The sequence below is a fragment of the Psammomys obesus genome, unplaced genomic scaffold (assembly GCF_907164565.1).
Source record: "Psammomys obesus unplaced genomic scaffold, mPsaObe1.curated_primary_1811, whole genome shotgun sequence".
In the NCBI taxonomy this organism is placed as follows: Eukaryota; Metazoa; Chordata; class Mammalia; order Rodentia; family Muridae; genus Psammomys; species Psammomys obesus.
In genome coordinates, this window is record NW_026596109.1 from 14457456 (window position 1) to 14476797 (window position 19342).

The 19342-nt window shown below is 41.7% G+C and overlaps 1 long non-coding RNA gene across 1 annotated transcript in view; it reads right to left on the reverse strand.

Annotated features, from left to right (window-relative positions):
* Positions 1 to 589: 589 nt before the first annotated feature.
* LOC129692617 (uncharacterized) overlaps positions 590 to 19342 on the reverse strand; it is a 30973-nt gene continuing 12220 nt past the window's right edge. The window contains exon 2 of the long non-coding RNA XR_008722725.1: positions 590 to 944. This is a non-coding gene — a long non-coding RNA (uncharacterized LOC129692617). The remainder of the gene's footprint in view (positions 945 to 19342) is intronic.

Consider the following 19342-nt stretch of genomic DNA (forward strand, 5'->3'; position numbering starts at 1 on the left):
GAACAGTGAGGACTAAGATGTTCTCAGCACAAGGCTTCCTTGGTACCCAGCCACTATGGAAGCAGACCAGCTTATTAAGAAGCCTTAATTCACTGGAGTCTAAAGACAAATAGCTCAATTTGTTTTTGTTTTTGTTTTTGTTTAGCTCTTTCAGTTAACCATGATCTGTCAGATCCCTCAACCTCATCTCCTAGTATCTCCAGACAGGCCCCACTACTTCCCTACCAGTTACCAAAGTCCACTCTTGCTCAGTTCGCAATTCCACTCTTGTATCTAATTTCCCCCACATTTCCTCTCCTGTTTGCTCAACCAGAAACTCGAGTGGAAAGGATGAGAAGGGGTGTGTCCTAATGAGGAGAGGTGTAGACTTAATGAGAAGGGGTGTGGTCTTGTCTTTTTCTTTTCTATGCCCAACACCTTTTAGGTTGAGACAATAGAGAAAATAAGAGGCCCAGAGGCTCACCTTACACAAGAGCTACTTATGATGGGAGGAAGAGCCCTGCCCCCCACGGCTTTCATCCCAGCCCTCTCCTGGGGTCTTCCATATGTAGGTCACCTATTAGATAATGTGACATATAGAGTTATGTGCCTTTGGACACAGATGTTTATTTTAAATTACCACCTCTATTATTGAAGACCCCACAGGAAAAAGCAGCCTTCCCCTTCTTTGTCCCACCAGAGGTGTTTACTGTGGGCTTCCTTTCTGGCTGGATGTCACCTTATATGGTCCAGAGCCATCCAAGCATCCACCTGCTTCTTTGACTTCTGCTCTTGTGCAATGGAGTCTTGACACTCATTAACATCATCTGTCCACCAGGGGTTGAAGGGAAGTTGGTGACATAGGCACAAATAACATTTTCTTCTTTCCTAGAGAACTTCACTGGAATTCCTCCTGTCGTTTTTCACTAGTGGGTTACTCCACCACTCTCCCAGGCTGCAGAAATCTGTGGAAACAAGTGACATTGGACATTTTTTCACTTTGTCTGAAATGACAGGATAGGACTTACCTTCCTACCAGAAATAAGCAACAAGCAGACAAGGTATCAGAAACACTGGTTTTCCAGATCCTGGCCATCAGAAAACAAACATAGTGGCCCTCCAGAGAGCATCCACAAATCAGGCAAGCAGTAGGAACATCCAGCATGCTGTCTCAAGAAAGCGCTTAGGCCGGCAGCAGCATAAGGACATCTGAGTAGAGCCAAGAGGCTCTAAAAGTGGGAAGAGCAAACTAAGAGTTGGGGAAGTCAAGTGGGCTGGCAGCACCAAGTATTAAGGAGCTACCTGTAGGAAGGTTTGCAGGGAACCTCTATGTTGAATTGCTATATAGAACATACATGTGAGGGCACACTAGAGGACAGAAAAAATCTGAGAAGATTGGGTAACACTGATGTTCACACCGGATAGGAATATTGAATCTTTTTCCTCCCCCAGTAAATGCAAAAGTCTCATAATTCATTGGCACAGTACTGAAATGTCTTGCTCAGTGGTAGGGAATAATTCCCCATAGACTGCTCAGACATGCCAAACAAATCATAAAAGCAAGACACAGAAAGATCAAACTGTTTCTAAGTAGTTTAATATATCCCAGAACAAAGCTAAAAGAGATTTATAGGAATAAAAAAAAATCTACCACCCAACAAGGTGAAAGTCACAGTTTCTGGCATCTAATCAAAGATTACTAGGCATGCAAAGAAGCAAGAAAAGGGAGAGAACAATCAAACAAAACACTTCATAAATGAGGTAGATTTATAATTAGCAAATTAGGCTGTCAAAATGGCTTTAGTCTATTTGTTCAAAAGTTAAACACTCACTGCTACTGCAGTTATGGATCTTAAAGGAGAACCTATAGCTACCCCTTTCCTAAATGAGCAAAATCCCTGACTATACCCTAAATATTTGTCCTTATGCTCACAGATAAGGGTAGTCCTAACCCCTCAAGGAAAGCTCTCTTTGCAAGAGAACTGGGACCATTACAGAAACCACAACCAATCAAAATGCAGAGCTGTGGAGCTCAGTCCCAGGGGATACACCTACAAAACATTTCCACATGGAAGGCTCGGGGAACACTGCAGAAGAGAGGGCAGAGAGGCTGTAAAAATTAGATCATGGAGTTTGCTGTGTGATTGTGTCTCTTAGTAATATTGGAAGTTACACCCATAAACAATCACCAACATGACTGCTGAAATGTGAGCTAAACAAGAGTGACACCAATGGACACGACAAAGTGAAACAGAAAATTCCCAAGAGGCCTCAACCCTGCACAAAGAACTGAAGGCAACAGAAGAAATCTAGGCACAGGAGAGGTGGTCTTCCCCAGGGAGGAGGACATGAATTGGTTGTCTTAGTGCCAAATGGTCTGAAAATATGCATACAAGTAACATTCTGTGTTCTGAACAGGACATATAGAATGGCAATTAGTGAAAAAGAGGTCATGAATTTGAAAATGAGTGAGCATGAATATATGAGAGGATTTTGAAGGAGAAAAGGGAGTGGGAATTATATAATTATTTTATAAGCTCAAAAGAAATATTTTTAATTCAGTAGACACTTCAAAAGACTCAAACAGAAACTAGAAATAAAAAAATAAATTTAGAATATAACAATAAGGACAGGAGAAAATATTCTTATTAAATTTTGGCAATAAAGATAGCAAAATAAAGATAAGAAGAAATAAAACAATAAAGTGCATCACATAAATTAATAAAAGAGAAGCTTACACAACAGAAACAATTTGTAAAACCTAGAGCAGATGTCTTAAGTGTATGAGTATTTCCTATCTCCAGCCAGGAAGAAACAAATTGCACATTTTGGAGTGAGACAAATGATATTGCCACAGATGCCTCAAATATTAAAAATGTTCTATTAGTTGGATAACTAAAATGGACTGGGGTCCTTAAAAGACAAAAACTACTAAAACTCAATTTAAGATGAAGATTAATATTTCTGTATCTATTGGTGATATAGTATTTATAGCCTAATTTTTTCCACAGAGAAAACACTCTTTTCTTCACTGCTGAATTCTATTATGCATTAAGGAAAAGAACAATACTACTCCTACACAGAAGGTTGAAGGAGAAATGCTTCCCAACTCATTGTCTGATGCCAGCATTTCCCTGATGCTGAAACCTGATAATGACATTACCAGAAAACTACAAACCAATGTCTTCCAAAAACAGATGCAAAATCAGGATTTTAGCAAATCAAATCCATATTAAAATATAACAAATAAAATTCAATATATTAAGAGTATGATGTATCAGAGCCAAGTGGAGATTTTCCAGAGTAAGTATAACATTCAAATTTCAATGCATGTTGAAGAGATCTGCTACTTGGCAATGTGAATATACTTTAATACTGTTGAGCTGTACACTGAAAAATGGTTTAGACTGCAAAGAGGGATAGCTTGACTTATTTCCCTATTTTTATGTCTCTAATTTCCTTCTCTTGACTATTTCCAATAATCTTGATTACCCTTCAGAACTTATTGGAAGGCTCTATTGCTAAAGACACCACATACTTGAGTGGTAGGATATGGTGACATCAAGCTGCTACCAACCAGGGAGCTATATCCCTTTGGCTAACTTTCACAATGCTGGAAGAGTCTATGTGCCATTGTCAGAGAAAAAAGTAAGCAGTTTTACCCAGCTGTGAACCCTTTGAACTACAATAACAATGTGCCTGACAAAATACGCCCATTGGTGTAATAGTGGCATAAATGTTATAAAAATAAACAACCACTTTATGATTATTTTTGAAACTCATGTCCCATACCCTCTACTGGGCCAAAAACCTGTTGCTGACTAGGTCATGGGTTCTAAAAAGAACCTTATAGTATTGTTATGCTAAATGGACATAGTATTAAGCTTCCTTCTGAGACCTTATCTTTATAGTCACAAACTATTGCATCTCTCAAGCTTCGTCATAGAATTTTTTTGTAGTAGCAGATGGTGATTAATAGAGAGACAGGAGTGCCCAACTCTAAATGGGGTATCTGTATCATACCCATCTCCTCATTGCTCATGGACTATGCTGGAAGAGGGCTTAAAGTGACTGTGAGAGCCGGAGGTAGTGGGCATCTCCAGGAAACATTATTTGTCAGGCATAACAGCGCCATTGCACACATGAACTACAGTACTGATGGCTGCATCCATACACTCTTCACAGGATCAGACCAAGCTAACTCACATTATGCACGGGGAACAGACACATGAAATCCCATTGCTTAGCTTAGGAGATACTGGCAATTGGTGACTACCGGGAGAAGGTTGGTTTTCTTCAGCGGCATGGATTCTGATAAGCAACCCGGGCTCTAGGAGAAAGACAGACACCTATGCCCATACAATCAGCATTGAGCGAACTCAGTAGGTTTAGAAAAATAACACATAAAGCTTGGAGGGAAAGGTAGTAAGAGATAGGGAAGAAATTATATGGAAGATAATGTTTGACCAGAATGGATTATGTTCGTGTATGAAATTCTCAAACAATAAAAAATAAAAGTGAGAAAAACATTTGAACAGACATTTCATGAAAATTACAGATGCATGGTAACCATGCATATAGAATCATGTTTGCCATCTTAGTGATTTTAAAACTGTGATAGAAAAACATTACACATACGTTAAATGGCTATAATTAAAATGTTAATTATTAGCAAGGATGTGGAGAAGCTGAATTTCTATACACTACTGAGGGGAACATGAAAAAGTAGAACCATGTCAAAAATTCATTTGGTAACTAGTATAGTCCACTGAGGATACAAGAATGTCCCTATAATGACTTAGGTATGAATGGTCATATCCAACTTCATTTGTAATAATTTTAATCCAGATATAATCCAAAGGACCACCAATAGGTGAGCAGATAAATTGTTGTATAAATGCATTATAAAACTCTATTCCAGAAAAAAAATGAATTAATGATACAGCAGCAGCATGACTGATATCTTAATGTTCCTGCTGGAGGAAAGAAGCGAGATTAAAAAATTGTTTTGATCATATATGTATAGGGATGAGTCATGGGCAAATTTTACAAAAGAAGAGGACACACGGGGAGTTGGAGGGGGAGATGGAGAGGTGGGGATGACATAAATACAATCTCATCAAAATGAAAAATAATAATAATTTTTAAATTCTCACAAAAGAATTACAGGTTGATAGATTTATTTGTTATCTCCACCGAGGCAACAGCTTCATGACTGTAGACAATGTTAGCACTTGTAAAACTGGGCACTTTCACTGGGTGTAATAAATCAATTCTACTCTGTAAAGTCAATTTCTTTTTAAATAAGCTGCAGCAACTACCAGTCTCAAGTTCATGCACACCCTTGAATCCCAGGGGACAGAAGGTGAGCTCTTTGTAGAGGTCCCTGAATTTTGTTATGTTGCAATGACAGGTCTAGGATGGCCAAGCAAGTTCAGCATACCAGAAGCTTCTGACCCAGGAGTGAACTTCGCTCTGGCCCCCTTTCTCTAGGTGCTTCTAGCCTCTTTCCTTGTCCCTCTTTCCCTCCCTCTCCTTCCCCCTTCCTCCTCTCTCACAGTGATCAAGTCAGGAAAAGATTGGGAGAGGAGAGCTATTCTCTCCTGGAGCATCTGTAGTTCCCCCACACGTAATGACATATTTCCCTAGCTCTCCTGACTTGCCTGCTTGTACAGATGCCGAGGTGGAGTGCTTGAACGCTGTGGTGAAGGTTATGTGTGGCCGCAATATTTACCTCCCTCCTCAGGAAGTAACAGGTCCCACTTGCTGACAGTTGCAAGGCAACCTCCAGCTCAGCTAGAAAGAAAGACTGGCGGAGAAAAGGGGCCTTGTGGATGGACTCAGGCTTTGAGGTGGCTTCACAAGTGGAGAGTGGGTAGGGGTGGGCATGGGCCCAAAAAGCTTCAAGCTGTATCTTGAGCTACGTTAACAAAGCTTTAATGACTTCTCCCTTCAGGGAATTAAGAGTTAGGTCAGCCAGATCTTGAAGTCAGCAGAGTTTTGTCTTGGGATCATCCCCCACATCCTTCCGCCCTCTTTTCTTCTTCCTTTCAACATCCACTGTTGCTGACCAGAGAGATACAGACAGTTCTCTCATGTGTAATGTTTTTCCAGGGAGAACATAATTTTTAACACACAATTGTTTAGCTTTGACCAAAAACAAGTTAAATATTCAACCCCTGTACGGTTCGTGCCAGTTCAAGCAGATTCTCACAATGCCTCGGTTAGGCTGAGTCCAAGCCTGGATGTTCTCACAAAGAAGGAGGAAGGAGAAAGTGAGCCTCCTAAGAATTCCACAGAAAAGCCTGGTAGTTTCTCTCCCTAACATTAGAAAGCCTATTCTTCACTGTGCATCCCACAGACTGGCCTCTTACTTCTCACCTGGCAAAAAAAAAAAAAAAAAAAGAAAGAAAGAAAGAAAATTTTCTCTCCTCTTAGAGACTCCTCCTGAGCAAGCCTTGCAAGGATGACCAAGACCCTGGCTCCCAGCCAGGCTGGGGTTTATGTGAATCTTTACAAGCACATCTGCCAGTGAACATTCTTCCGGGCTCCCATTGCTGCCCAAATGGACCACATCAATCAAGGCCCAGGCTTCTTCCTGACAGAGTGAGAACAAGGACCTACTTATTTATGACAAACTCCCGAGTGCTTCCCTGTGCCAACTGGGCTCCCCAGGAGAGGAGATGGTCATTAAACCAACCACCTCCACTGTGCCCTTCCCTAGCAAATAAGACCCCATTCTTTAAAGGGATGCTGATGCCAAGAAAGGGGTGTTAACACATAGGTGGAGAGGCATGGAGAGAGAGGAGTAAGCAGCAACTATGCCTCTATCAACTCACTTATCAGGAAAATCCTCTTTCCCACTTTTTAACAAGGACCATAAGATCCTGAGAGGGATTGCATCCAAGGTGTACATAACTATTGGGAAGAAGGCCCCAATTTTGAAGACAAGTGCCTTTCTCCCTAACCAAAGCTCTTTTTCCGCAGCCATTTTTATAAGGTCTGGGGGACTTTCTGAGTAACCAAGAGGTTCTCAAAATCCTACTGTGCTAATCCAGGAGTGAAAACCTTGCAAATACTGTCTTTTCCTCCCTGAGTTATGTGATGAGTATGAAGTTTTCTTTTCTGGAACAGGGTAACAGGGAACCTTATTCTAGTTGAAAAGAGTTCTGGATGCAAATTTAAAACAGCAGAAGGAACCTCGTAGAGGCCCTTGCAGGAACTAATGCAGAGGTCGTTAGGGAGGGTTGCTTACTGACTCGCTTGCTCCTCATAGCTTGCTCAGCCTTCTTTCTTATAGCACTCGGGAACACCAGCTTAGACCTACGCTAAATACAGACATCTGGGTATTCCAAACCAATCATCAATTGAAAAAAAATGCCTCACAGGCTTGCCCACAGTATGCTGGGGGCTTTTCTCAGCTGAGGTTCCTTCTTCACAAATGATTATAGTTTGTGTCAGGTTGACCTAAAACTAGCCAGCCTACTGTGTCACATATAATTCTGCAGTCTTGTCTTTTCTTCATCTTCTTATTCAATGACTGAAGAAGATCACACTTCAGGAATTTTCAACCTCAGCACCACTGACCTTTGGGGTAGATAAGTCTTTGATGGAGGCTGTTTAGTGCAGTATAGGGTGTCAGGCAAAATCTCTGGTCTCTAAACACTAGATGTCAATAGTGTCTCCACTCTTGGTAGAAGTAACATGAAAATGTCTCTTGACATGTCCAGATGAGCCTTGGTTGGGACACAGAGAAAATAATCATCCGGGGTGAAAACCGTTGCTGTAGATTTCAGAGCCACATAATGGAAGAAACTTGGGTTCCGAATGACTGTGTAGAAGAGAGTAAATTCCACATTTGTCAGCGGCATAAGGTAGAAATTAACTTTACTGAAATTTGTGAGCTGTTTGTTCAAAAGTTAGTCTATGTTGACTGATATAGTGTGACTATTATCCCCGTAAGTAAACATTTATCCAGCCAGGCAGGAAGGATTTGGAACAGAGGCCACCTTTGCCAACAAAGAGTCACAGAAGAAAGTGGGTTTGGGGTTTCCTGTGAGGAGATAGTCCTTAAGATAAAGAAAATAGAAGAATGTGCTCCGTATGCCCCAAAACTATACCTAAAGTTATCAGTAACCTAAGTCGCTTCTCATCTAGTGGCAAAGAAACCTTAAATGCAATTTTTATTGCAGAATCACTCCTTGTGTAACCAGGATTCTGGGGCTCTGGGGGCACCAGTGCCTACTGTCCTTTTCTCATGCCACAGGTTTGGCTTAGTACAAAAAGTAGCCTATAGCCTACTTGGTCCACTGTAGCCTACTATGTCCAATGGACGTATTGGACCAATTGTCCTCTCATTAATTGTTTTCAGCTTGTTTTGTTATTGAAGCCAAGTCTCCATCTTTGGACAATGTCAAGGGTTATTCTGTGGCTCCCCTGAAGCCTTGCTCTGTGCAAAGGTTCTTTGTGCCAGCCAATGAAGAACACATTGAATATGGTTTGTGACAGAAAACCAGAACTGGGTTAGAGAAGAATAACACACACATGCACACGCACACACACACACTGGCCCCACCATGAATTCTGTATGGAGCTCTCATCACGTAATCCATTTCCTTTCTTCATTGTCCTTTGATGTTGCATGCAAGTGATATAGAAACTCGTTCCCATAAAGCTATCAGGATGATAAGACGAGAGTCTTCAGTCTGGGAATGACACCAGGGAAAGGAAAATAGCTGGATGGAAGCTGAGCAATATGGATGAACCCAGGTTTGGTCTGTCGTGTATTGATTGGTCCAAAATATGCAAATTTCTTTCCTTTTCCAGATCTGTGATTCCTCAGCATAGCATGATGCTGTGGTTTCAATATGTCCCTCAAAGTTCATGTGCTGGGAACTTGATCCCCAAAACAAGAGAACTGGGAAGGGAAGCCTAGTAAGAAGTAGCCAGATCATAAGAGCTTTGCAGCAATCCATCGATGGACTGACGTCATTATTACAGGAATGGGCTACTTATTCTGACACTGCATTTGTTATGTAAGTAAGCCTGACTATTTTGATTTCTTGCTCTTTCCTTCTCATCCTTTCTTGCCCTTCTGCCCTCTTCCAAGAGATGATGCAAAGTAAGACTTTTATCAAATATCAGTGCCCAAGCTCTTGTACTTTTCAGCCTTCAGAACCACAAACTAAATAGGTTTATGTTCATTATAAATTATCCAGATATTCTGTTAGAGCCAGAGAATTGGATATTACAAATGGGAACACCAAGCTGGGCATCTCTTGATGTTATGGTAGCTACACTGAGAAGCATTCATTTGAGATGCTGTTGGTACATCCAATCACAGTCATCTGCTGTAGCTTCTCCTTCCCTGTCTCTTGCCACATACAGCTAGAACTTCAGATATTGCAATGCTCTATAAAAGTTTCAGTGGCTTCCAGCAAGCTTTCTAGAACCCAGACTTTCCCCAAACCTCAACGTATTCTACTAGGGGATAACTAGATAATTAGATAAAATCATAGTTCTCTTCAGTTATTATAGCCTACAATTTTCAAACTTTATCATTCTGATAATCTATATTACCCTTAAGTTCTCATCTAAGTATCTGGTAGCCTAAAATTCTAGAAATCTTAAAGTCTAAAGCTGGGAGTCCAGACTCGAATTTTAATTTGTCTGTTTGCATAATAGCACTAACTCAAATTTTCACTGGCCCCTGTGCCCAAGAGACTCAGACATGACAGGTGACTTGTGAGCATGTGTGGCCAGCTAAAACGCAGCATCTCTGTTCCCTTCTCCACCCTTCTGCCAGGGGTCTGGCTGCCACTCCTGTCAATGATTACTTGTTCAGTCCCCTTTCCCTTACCAGTTAGTAGAATACGCTGGGCCTGATCTGAGCCTCACTGCAGAGTGCTCATGCATGCTGAGCAGGCACTGCTTAATACTTCTATAATTCAGTATCTTAGTTCTCTTCATTGCCAACTTTCAGACAATGGGAGGACTCTGAGTTTCTCATAATTTATGATTTTAGGCATTAATAATCCAGGCTGATTAAGTTTTAGATTCTAAAACACTGTGATTCCAAGACAATGAACAATGCCAAAATAACTATTATCAGAGGCTCAGGATGAAAGAATTCAAGGAGGCCTGTTATAAGCAAGCCTGCAAGAGGAAGTGACAGGTCTCAGGTGTGAACATGGTTGTATGGCAAGAGTGAAACGGAGAGAAAGCAAACTTTTTTTTTGGTAGAACACCAAGAGTGACCACACCTTACAGTCTTCCCGAACCCTTGGCAAGCAGTTAGGGCAAGTTTCATAGCCTCTAATCAAGTCTGTTACTTGCTTAACAAGTAACTATAAATAGAAAAATAAAACTGAGACATTATGTACAGAGTTGTTAAAGCTTTTTACGGCTATACATTTGGGAAGTTCTTCTCCCAAGGCTTAGAGTGAGCTCTCTCACCTCTTGCAGGCAGGGGCCAAGCCCCACATCTCCCAGGGTTGGTGTTTGGGATCTTTTATTCTTCCCAACTTCACTACAGATGCCTCTGGCTGTGGCGAGAGATGGGAAGGTGTAACAGTGATTTAGACATTTAGAAACTGTGGCCTGGCCCAAATCTCAGATGTTGTAAGAAGCCCATGGGGCTCACAGAAATTCTGGTCTGAACACACCCCAAAGCCAGAATCCCCATCTGCAGCCAGAAGCAGCGAAATCTCAGCTTGGGAAAAACTGAAGGGTGGAAGAGCGTGTTCTCTGTGCAGCAGGGCTGGGCCCTTGGTGGAGAGGGCCACAGTGGTATTGAGAAAGGTTGAGCAAGTCCACTATTAGCCAAACCATCTGTTTTTGCTGGGCATCCACCCAAATTCAGCAGCCAATGTGGGGGACAAGGGGGTCCTTTGTGGGAAGAGTCTATCCAGGATAAAGCCAATCATCAGTTTAGTCTTCACATGTGTTACAACATGGTTGTGGCTCTTCCGCAGTCAAACAGGCTGACTCTTTTCTTATAAACCCCAAGGCTCCTCCGTTATCCCATATCTCTCCACCCCTTTCAGTCTACATACTCTGCTCCCCTTTCCTGCTTCTGATGGCATTCAACTTTAGGGCACAACTCAACTGTCCTCCCTTCATTAAGAGTCCTTCTCCAACTACTTTTTCATACTTAAAGCACCATCTTAGAACATGTCATTCTGATGTCAGGTCCCACTAGGCCACACTCCTCATCTCAATATTCCCAGTCCTTTCACAGGGCCTGAATCAGAAAAACATTTGGGCTAACTGCGGACTTGGAGGAGTGGGACAGGACACATCTCTGAATAGATGGATATATCTGTTCAGATCAGTGAACCCAAGGTGGCATCCAAAACAGAGCTGCATAAGCACTGATGGTGCCAAGCTCTGGCCTAGCAAGATGTCCAGGCTTTGCACTGCTAGTTCCTCCCCTCATTCACACATGACTAGAATGCTGGCGAGACAGACTGTTGGCCACGTTTGTATCCAGTTTTGGATGTAAATTAGGTGAGCCCAGCCATGTTTCTTTTCCTCTCTGAACTTGTCTTTTTCTCAACAGAGGAGACGTTGGACTGCAATTTGTTCCGAAGCCCTTTTCTCATGTTGGATATCTGTATACCTATGTGGCAGTCTTCTGTGATACAGAAACATCTCTGTAGCAGACAACTAGGCTTCTTCCCCCAGCCTGCCCTTACTGAGCACAGACAATGAGTCAAACATCATACTACTGCTGAGGTTCAGGGTGCAGACCCCAAAGTCTCTGCTTAGACTCCTGATAGAGAGTGACTCAAGGAAGACCATGTCACAAATTGTTCTATCATGGATGGTGAAGAAAGGAGGAAACTACATAGCAGATGTGTCACAGGAGAGAGAGACACATTAGCCTAGGACACGCTGGTTGGGCCTTACCATGACCTTAGAAGTCTTAAGAACAGGAAAATGAGCTGGGTGGGGTGGCACACACCTGTAATCTCAGCTCTCAGGGAGGCAGAGGAAGAAGGATCTCTGTGAGTTCGAGGCCAGTCTGGTCTACAGAGTAAGTCCAGGACAGCTAAGGCTATATAAAGAAAAACTATCTTAAAAAAACAAAAAGCAATATAGACAGAAAGAAATATAGACAGAAAGAAAGGAAGGAAGAAAGAAAGAAAGAAGGAAGGAAGGAAGGAAGGAAGGAAGGAAGGAAGGAAGGAAGGAAAGAAAGAAAGAAAAAGAAAGAACAGAAAAGTGAAAGTAGGTGCCATTAGCAAGCCTAGTCATTGGCACCCAGATCAATGTGATGGAAATTAGTCCTCTGTCACTCCTCAGATTCTCTTTAAGTTGACATCTTCCTTGGTCTTTCTCAATTCTGGGCACATCAGGATAGCAAATTCCTGATCCTGTCTTCCCAAGGGCTTCCAAAGTAATCCTTGTGGCCCTGCCTCAGGGCTCTCTGCCTCAGACCACTGCAACTCACACCCTCAGTCTCAGGGAGAGGTAGATATGTGAGATTTGTAGCTGGATCCTGCCCTCATGACCTACAGCCCTATAAAATAGCAAGCAGGAAAGAAAAAGGGGGGACAAAGCTAAAAACTAAACACTGATGAAGATTGGAAGTGACTAGGGAGTCTGGGGGATTTATGTCTCATGGAGCGAGATGGCCAAAGAGGCCAGACAGAGTGCAGCAGCCCTGACGCCTCTGCCTGGTTGATAATTTATCCCAGAAAGTAGAGACCTCTGTTTGCCACTTACACAGGCTGGGTGGCTCCCTGGGTCCTCCAAGCCTACTGTCTGCGGGGACCCAGACTGACTCACAAGTTTTGTTTTCCCACACCAAACCCACATGTTTGATACTTTGTCAATTCTCTCCACATCTAAGATCTTGTCAGAGGTTCGTCTTACACTCCCGGTGAGGCTGGCAGGATGGGGACCCTCATCCTCATTGGCCAGAGGAGAAAATTGAAGCTGACAGAGAGTGACTCATGCAGGATCACCCAGGGAATGGAGAGAATGAGCCATTGTTGGCTGATGTTACAGCTCCTATAGGTACACATTTCCCTTCTCATTCCCTCCCTTGGCGCCTAACCTACCCTCAAATTAACTTTTCTCAGCCAATGAGTCAATTCAACTAACCTCTGCTGCAAAACAGTATTTACTAAGAACTGCTGCAAACACAGAAATGAACATAATAAAGGCACATGCCCAAAACAAATATACTCTTTTAAAATGTGTGTTGTTGGTGATGATAAAGATCTCTATCCAATATAATAATCAGCATGACCAAACAAAGACATAAAATAAATAAATAAAAGCTTTGGGAAGAAATGGAGAGGGAGAGCAAAGACAATGCTGAGGTCAAGCACAAAGGAGTAGATCTAGTTGCTAGGTTCTTCGAAAGCAATTCACAGCTCACAAGGACTGCTCTTGTTCTGGATAGCAACCTAGCAAATGAGCTCTTGGATAGAAATATGTCCCAATAAGCATCCAAAACACAGACTGAACATTAACGTCCATACTCAGCTGTGTGATCAGCCTGTGAATATTATCTACCAACTTCAAGAGCAAAGCCTCGGTCTGTATAGTAGGATTAAAAAAAAAGAAAGAAAGAAGCCAGAAGTTTGAGAATCCGATTAACCAGGTATCTAATCTTAACTGGACTCCTAGAGTTGACTTCTTAGCCTCTCTGGACCTGTTTTCTCATCCATTAAACAGAAACAGTAACACCAGCCTCAACATTTTTTCTTGAAGACAAAAAAAAAAAAAAAAAAAAAAAAACAAAGATAACTTTAAAATGTAACCACATTAGTCTAGATTTCATGCAAGGTCCCAAGATAATAGATAACACATCCACTAGCACAATAGAAGACCACCATGCAAGGAATGCCAAAGGTGGTGTTGAAAACTGCTTTTGCGGTTCTTTGCTGACCACCCACCTCTGGCATATAAAGGAGGGGGAACAGGCCAACACTGCGTGGAGAGTTAGACAGGGGATTTCTGGAAAGAGCTGTGCTTTGTGCATCTTCATCCTCTCCCTCCCTTAACTCCAGCCTGAGGAAAGTGGCTGTAATGGGATCTTTGGAAGGCTTGATGTTTTCTCTCCATTCAGGAGATATGGTGAGCAGGAATCTGACTCCCGCTGATAAATAGGAGAGGTTAGAGGGTAGCTGGCCAGATGTTCTAACTTCAGAGTAAAAGGAGGTTGCTGCATAAGGGACAACCTGCACTCTCAGAGTTCATCAAGGCAGAGAATGCAGAAGTGTTTTTCTCAACTCCAGATCTGGACCACACAGAAAGGGAGATGGTCTAAGACCTGCGAGGCCCTGACAAAGGACCATGAGAAGCCGAGTCCTTGGATGAAAAGGTCTGGAGGTGCTAGCAGAGGCCTAGCCAATGGGAAGGAGTCTGAAACACTCAGCATGCCCACATCAGGAGAACTCTTGCACAGGCTGGGGATATAGTACTCCAAAATAGCAAAAGCACCCTGAGAAAGAACAAGTAAAAGTCAATGCCTGCCAGGCACAGACAGACCTTGGATCTACAAAGTCTACACTGATTTATATGCGCTCTCCTACCTGCCCTCCCTTACCTTCTCCCACCACCTCTGCCAATGCAAAAAAAAAAAAAAAAGGTTTTGTTTTAAATCCACTGTGGTCTAAAAATATATAAGGAAATGCTCTAAGAGAACAAGAAGAAATTGACCCCACACACACACTTTTCACCACAGGAGACTGATCAGTGGCAGTTCTGGGTCCAGGTAAGTAGCAAGGAAAACCATAGCATTCAAATGAATTCTGGAGTTCACTATTGTTATTACTGGGGGTAGTAATGTTATTTTATTTGATTGTGTCCCCCAGATACACAGGCTAAACTCTTTGTTTGTACCTCAACATTGTTGCATGATGGAGCCTAACCACTCCCTCACCCACCAACAAAAATGAAGGATAGCTAAGGGACAGATAGTAGATTATATGAAAACTAAAGCAGAGAGGTGAAATACTGGGCATGAAAAAACTTACGCATGGGGGCGTAATGTGGGGGTGGGGGAACCAGGAGGTATGGGGAAGGGCTAACCCAAAGGAGGGGTACTTGCAAAGACATAGGAAAGCTTACTATGTCACAATCCAACTAAAAGTATAATTGGAGGACTAATAGAACACACATGATCTTAAAGAAGAGGTTGAAATTCTGGAGATTAACGGAGTAATCAGGAATGGGGGGAGGAGATTCAGGGAGAGTATAGTGGGTTAATCACAATAGACGCATGTGAAAAAGTATTGTGGAAACCCACTTGTTGGTGAGCTGTTTTCAAAATACAGCTTTAAAAAAAAGTTTCAATTGAATTTTCCTACATGGGTAGACAATTCTGCTTCTGGAAGACATGGATTGTTAAATAAAAATCCCAGGCAAGGTGTGGAATATTTCCTAAGTAATAAATCAAAAAGGCCTGAGAGGTCTCAAAACAACACAGACTGTTGTCACTGACTTTGGTCGCCTACTGTAACTACATGGTAAGAACTTATTGCTTAAGACACCATACATTTTTGTCTGCAAGACATAGAACATCAATCTCAAACCAAATGGGAAAGGTCCCCATTATTAACTAGCTTTCATCATGCCAGAAAGTACTCTGCATGCTGGTGGGAGAGAAAAGACATCAATAGTCTTACCCAGAGCTGGTCCTTAAATGTCAAAATACCTACCTGTCAAACAAGATGTGCCCACTGGTACAATAGTGCCAAGCCTATTACAGGTTAACTAATCACTTTCTAATAGAATTTGAGACCTTCTCCATAGTATGGAATTTAATGAATGCCTAGTTTAGTAATTCTGCTCCAAAGCCCATGACTGGGGTGTCATAGGTCCTAGAGTATAACCAGCTATTGTTATTTTGCTAGAAGGTCATGTTGTCAAAATCCCTTCTAGATAGTTGTGTTTATACCTATAGACCTGGTCTGCTCGCTGCTGTGAACGGAGAAACTCCTCTCTGCATTGAAAAGCAGTCATTGCTGACATGTGCATTGGCCAGAGTGCCGAGAGTAAGAGACAGAGTGTTCAACTCATTTCATGCCAAAACTCAGGGAGCATCAAGAAAGAGGACATAGATAGAATTTAAGAGCCAAAAGATGGGGAGGAGCACTGCAGCTCTGTGTCTTCTGGACATTACAGGGCCATTGCCCTCATGAACACACAACTGCTGTGGTCACCTGCACAAGACCCACAGAATAGCAAGCCAGCAAAAGTTTTGTCACATGGGTGTATGGCCCCACACTCATGCACATACGGGTAGCTATGTGGGTTATCAAAATCAAATGGCATAAAGTTTGAAGGGGAACACTTTGGGGAAACACTGGGTGGGATAGAGGAGAAAATGAATGTTATATTATGTTTCATTGTACGTATATATGAAATTTTTAAGAATAAAGAATAACCATAATTAAATGATTAGGCAATGAGGGTTCGACCTCAAGAATACTTATTACAAAAGTATTTTATCTGCGGATAGCTCTTTAAAAGATCACTTGCCTAGTATGTATAAGCATGCGTGTTCAACTCCCAACACTAGAAAATAAACAAATAAAATAGCTCAGGGCTATAGATTTAATCTCTTGCCCATTTCTGCTCCCTCTTTGACTTCTGCCACAAAAGATGCTACAGAATAGTGCTTACCAGGGCTCACCTACTGAATCTTGGAGTTCATGAACTGCAGAACTGTAAGGAATAAATTTTTATTCCTTACACTTTATCCAATATTAGGTATTCTGTTACAGCAGCAGAAAACAAACTAGGACAAACAGTAATCATAGCATTCTAAAGGAAATGGGTTGAATATTGAATAGAAAATTTATAAAATAAATGGATATAAATGATATAAAATATCTCTTGTTGCCCAAGAGAAAATGAAAGGTTTGTAAGATAAGTCCCAGTTTTCATGAAAGAAGGCAAGAAGCAATTGAGCAGAATAACAGGTTGAAGATTTGTCTTGATTATATTCCTATGCATCTAGCTTATTCTGCATAGCAGTTACATGAAATGTCATCATCCTTTGCCTCCAACTGGCCTTGAGTACCACAAACTAGCCTCCATTGTTTTTCTGAGCCTTTGTTGACCATCAGTCAACAAAGCCAATCAGCTGAGGTATCTTTGAGCAGCTAATGTGTCTCACCTATGCACCCATCCATTGGCAGAGATGGGAGTAAACTTGGTTTTAAATTTTGGTCCACACAATCTTCAGGACTGGAAACCCCTTTAGATACATCTAGATGAGGAGCAAAGACCTTGCTCCTCAGAGCAAGAGCTTCCCAAATTTAAAAAACAAAAAGAAAGAAAATGATGGCTGGGGATATGGAATGAATAGGAAGAAAGAGAATGACCCAGACAGAGGAAAAGTTCCATTCTTTCTCTCTCTTCCTACCTATCCCATTATTTTATACAGCCTCAATCTCCAAACCTAAGACCGGCTAGAAACTAGTGGTAAGCTGACCAATGATATATCTATTATTTAATAATCTTCTACTATGTGTCAGTCCCCACGTAAGGATTAGCTTGTTCTAATATTAACTAAACTTTTCAAAGTAGGATGAAATGAAAACATTGAGACTATGAGGTTAAGTGATTTTCCTATAGTCTTATGACAGTATGGGGACAAAGCTGGGATTAACCCAGTCAGTCTGATTCCAAAGTCAATAGTCCTGTCATGCTACCATCTTTCTAACATAGGCTGTAGTCAAGAAGAACCCAGCTTAGGTGCTCAGAATGCTAAAGAGATCCCCAACCTTCTCAAAGTACCATTTTTGTAGAAAAGAACCAGTTTCTGCTGACCCATATGCTTACCAGCCACCTCAAACCAAGAAAACTGAAATAGTATCACACATTACCAGCTCTTTCCAAATCAGCCAAAAATGACATAGCTTTGGGGACCATAAAGCAGTGCCAATAATGTTTTAATCAGTTGGCAGATTATATCATCAGAGAGGCCTTACTCTGCTCTCTGAAGGAGATATTAACTTCATTCATTCCCCCATTTTGCTAGTTCACTTGGTTCTAAGAGAACCAAGAAAGAGAAGAAAGAAAGAAAGAAAGAAAGAAAGAAAGAAAGAAAGAAAGAAAGAAAGAAAGAAAGAAAGAAAGAAAGAAAGAAAGAAAGAAAAAGAAAGAAAGAAACAAACAACTGGCTTTTTGACCTTGGGTAGATAGCCTGAACTATCCAGGTCTTTGTTCTCTAGGCAGAGCATAGAGAAAGTAAACACTGATCACAGACTCAAGTGGGATATCCTCTGGTAAAGTGATTTGACCTTCATGAAGTGCTGTCCAAACTTAAGGCTGTGGAGCTAATCCTGCACCTGTCCCAAGGCCCTTGGATATCCCTGGAGCCCAAACAAGACCGCAAGGGAGCCTGCAAGGTTCCATTCAGCAAATGACTTCCCTTAGCTGCCAGAAGGGACTTTGAGGACATCTGAAATGTGGTGGGAATGAGTATACTGTGTCTAATGTCTTTCAGCATGTGCCAAATATTCTGGAGTGTGTACACTTGAGAACTTTATAGATTGGTGTGCATTAATAGAAGAGGGAAGAGCTCATTTATTCCTCATTCTACAGAAGAGTATTGAAGATGTTCCTTGCTCTCTAAATGCTGGGATTCCAGTTGAGAACAAGGAAGACTTGAGTTTGCCTAAATGCAAGGGTGTTCATGGAAACACAAGGATCTGTAAGTGTTTATACGTGTATAGGTGAGTGTGCTTGTGAACATGCATGCCCAGATATATGAAGAGGCATGTACATGTGTTGGAAACTGAATGTAAATTGGTAGGTTTCTGAGTGCTTCTGGGTGTGAGAGAAAGAGAAGAGTAAAAGAACCCCCGGTTACAGTGCAGGGTGTTAAATCTGTTAAAATGCCTTTGAGCTAAAAGACTCTAGCTTAGCCATATGTACTGCTCAAAACAAAATACCACAAACTGAGTAATACATTAAAAACATAAGTCATTTTCTTACAGTTCAAGAAGCTAGAGTCCCACAACAAGGCACCAACTCTGAAGTCTAGTGAGAACCATTCTCTGTTTCCAAGATGGCACCATGTTGAATCCTCACATAGCAGAAGGCACAAAGGTAAAAGTCCAGCTATAAAGAAGCTAATCCCATTCATAAAGTCAGACCCTCATTTCTTAATCACCTTTCAAAGGCCACACCTCTCAATGATGCCCTGGGGACTGAGTCCAATGGGAATTTCACAGGGTACATCATCCTTAAAGCCATAAAACCCCCTGGAATATCAGTCTAGTTCATTCTCCAATGTCCCAGATAAGGAACCCTGGTTTCAAGGAAAGGTCCATAAGACAAGCCAACAGACAAATAAAAAGCCAGAATAGTGTTTACACCAGCTGCTTCTGAG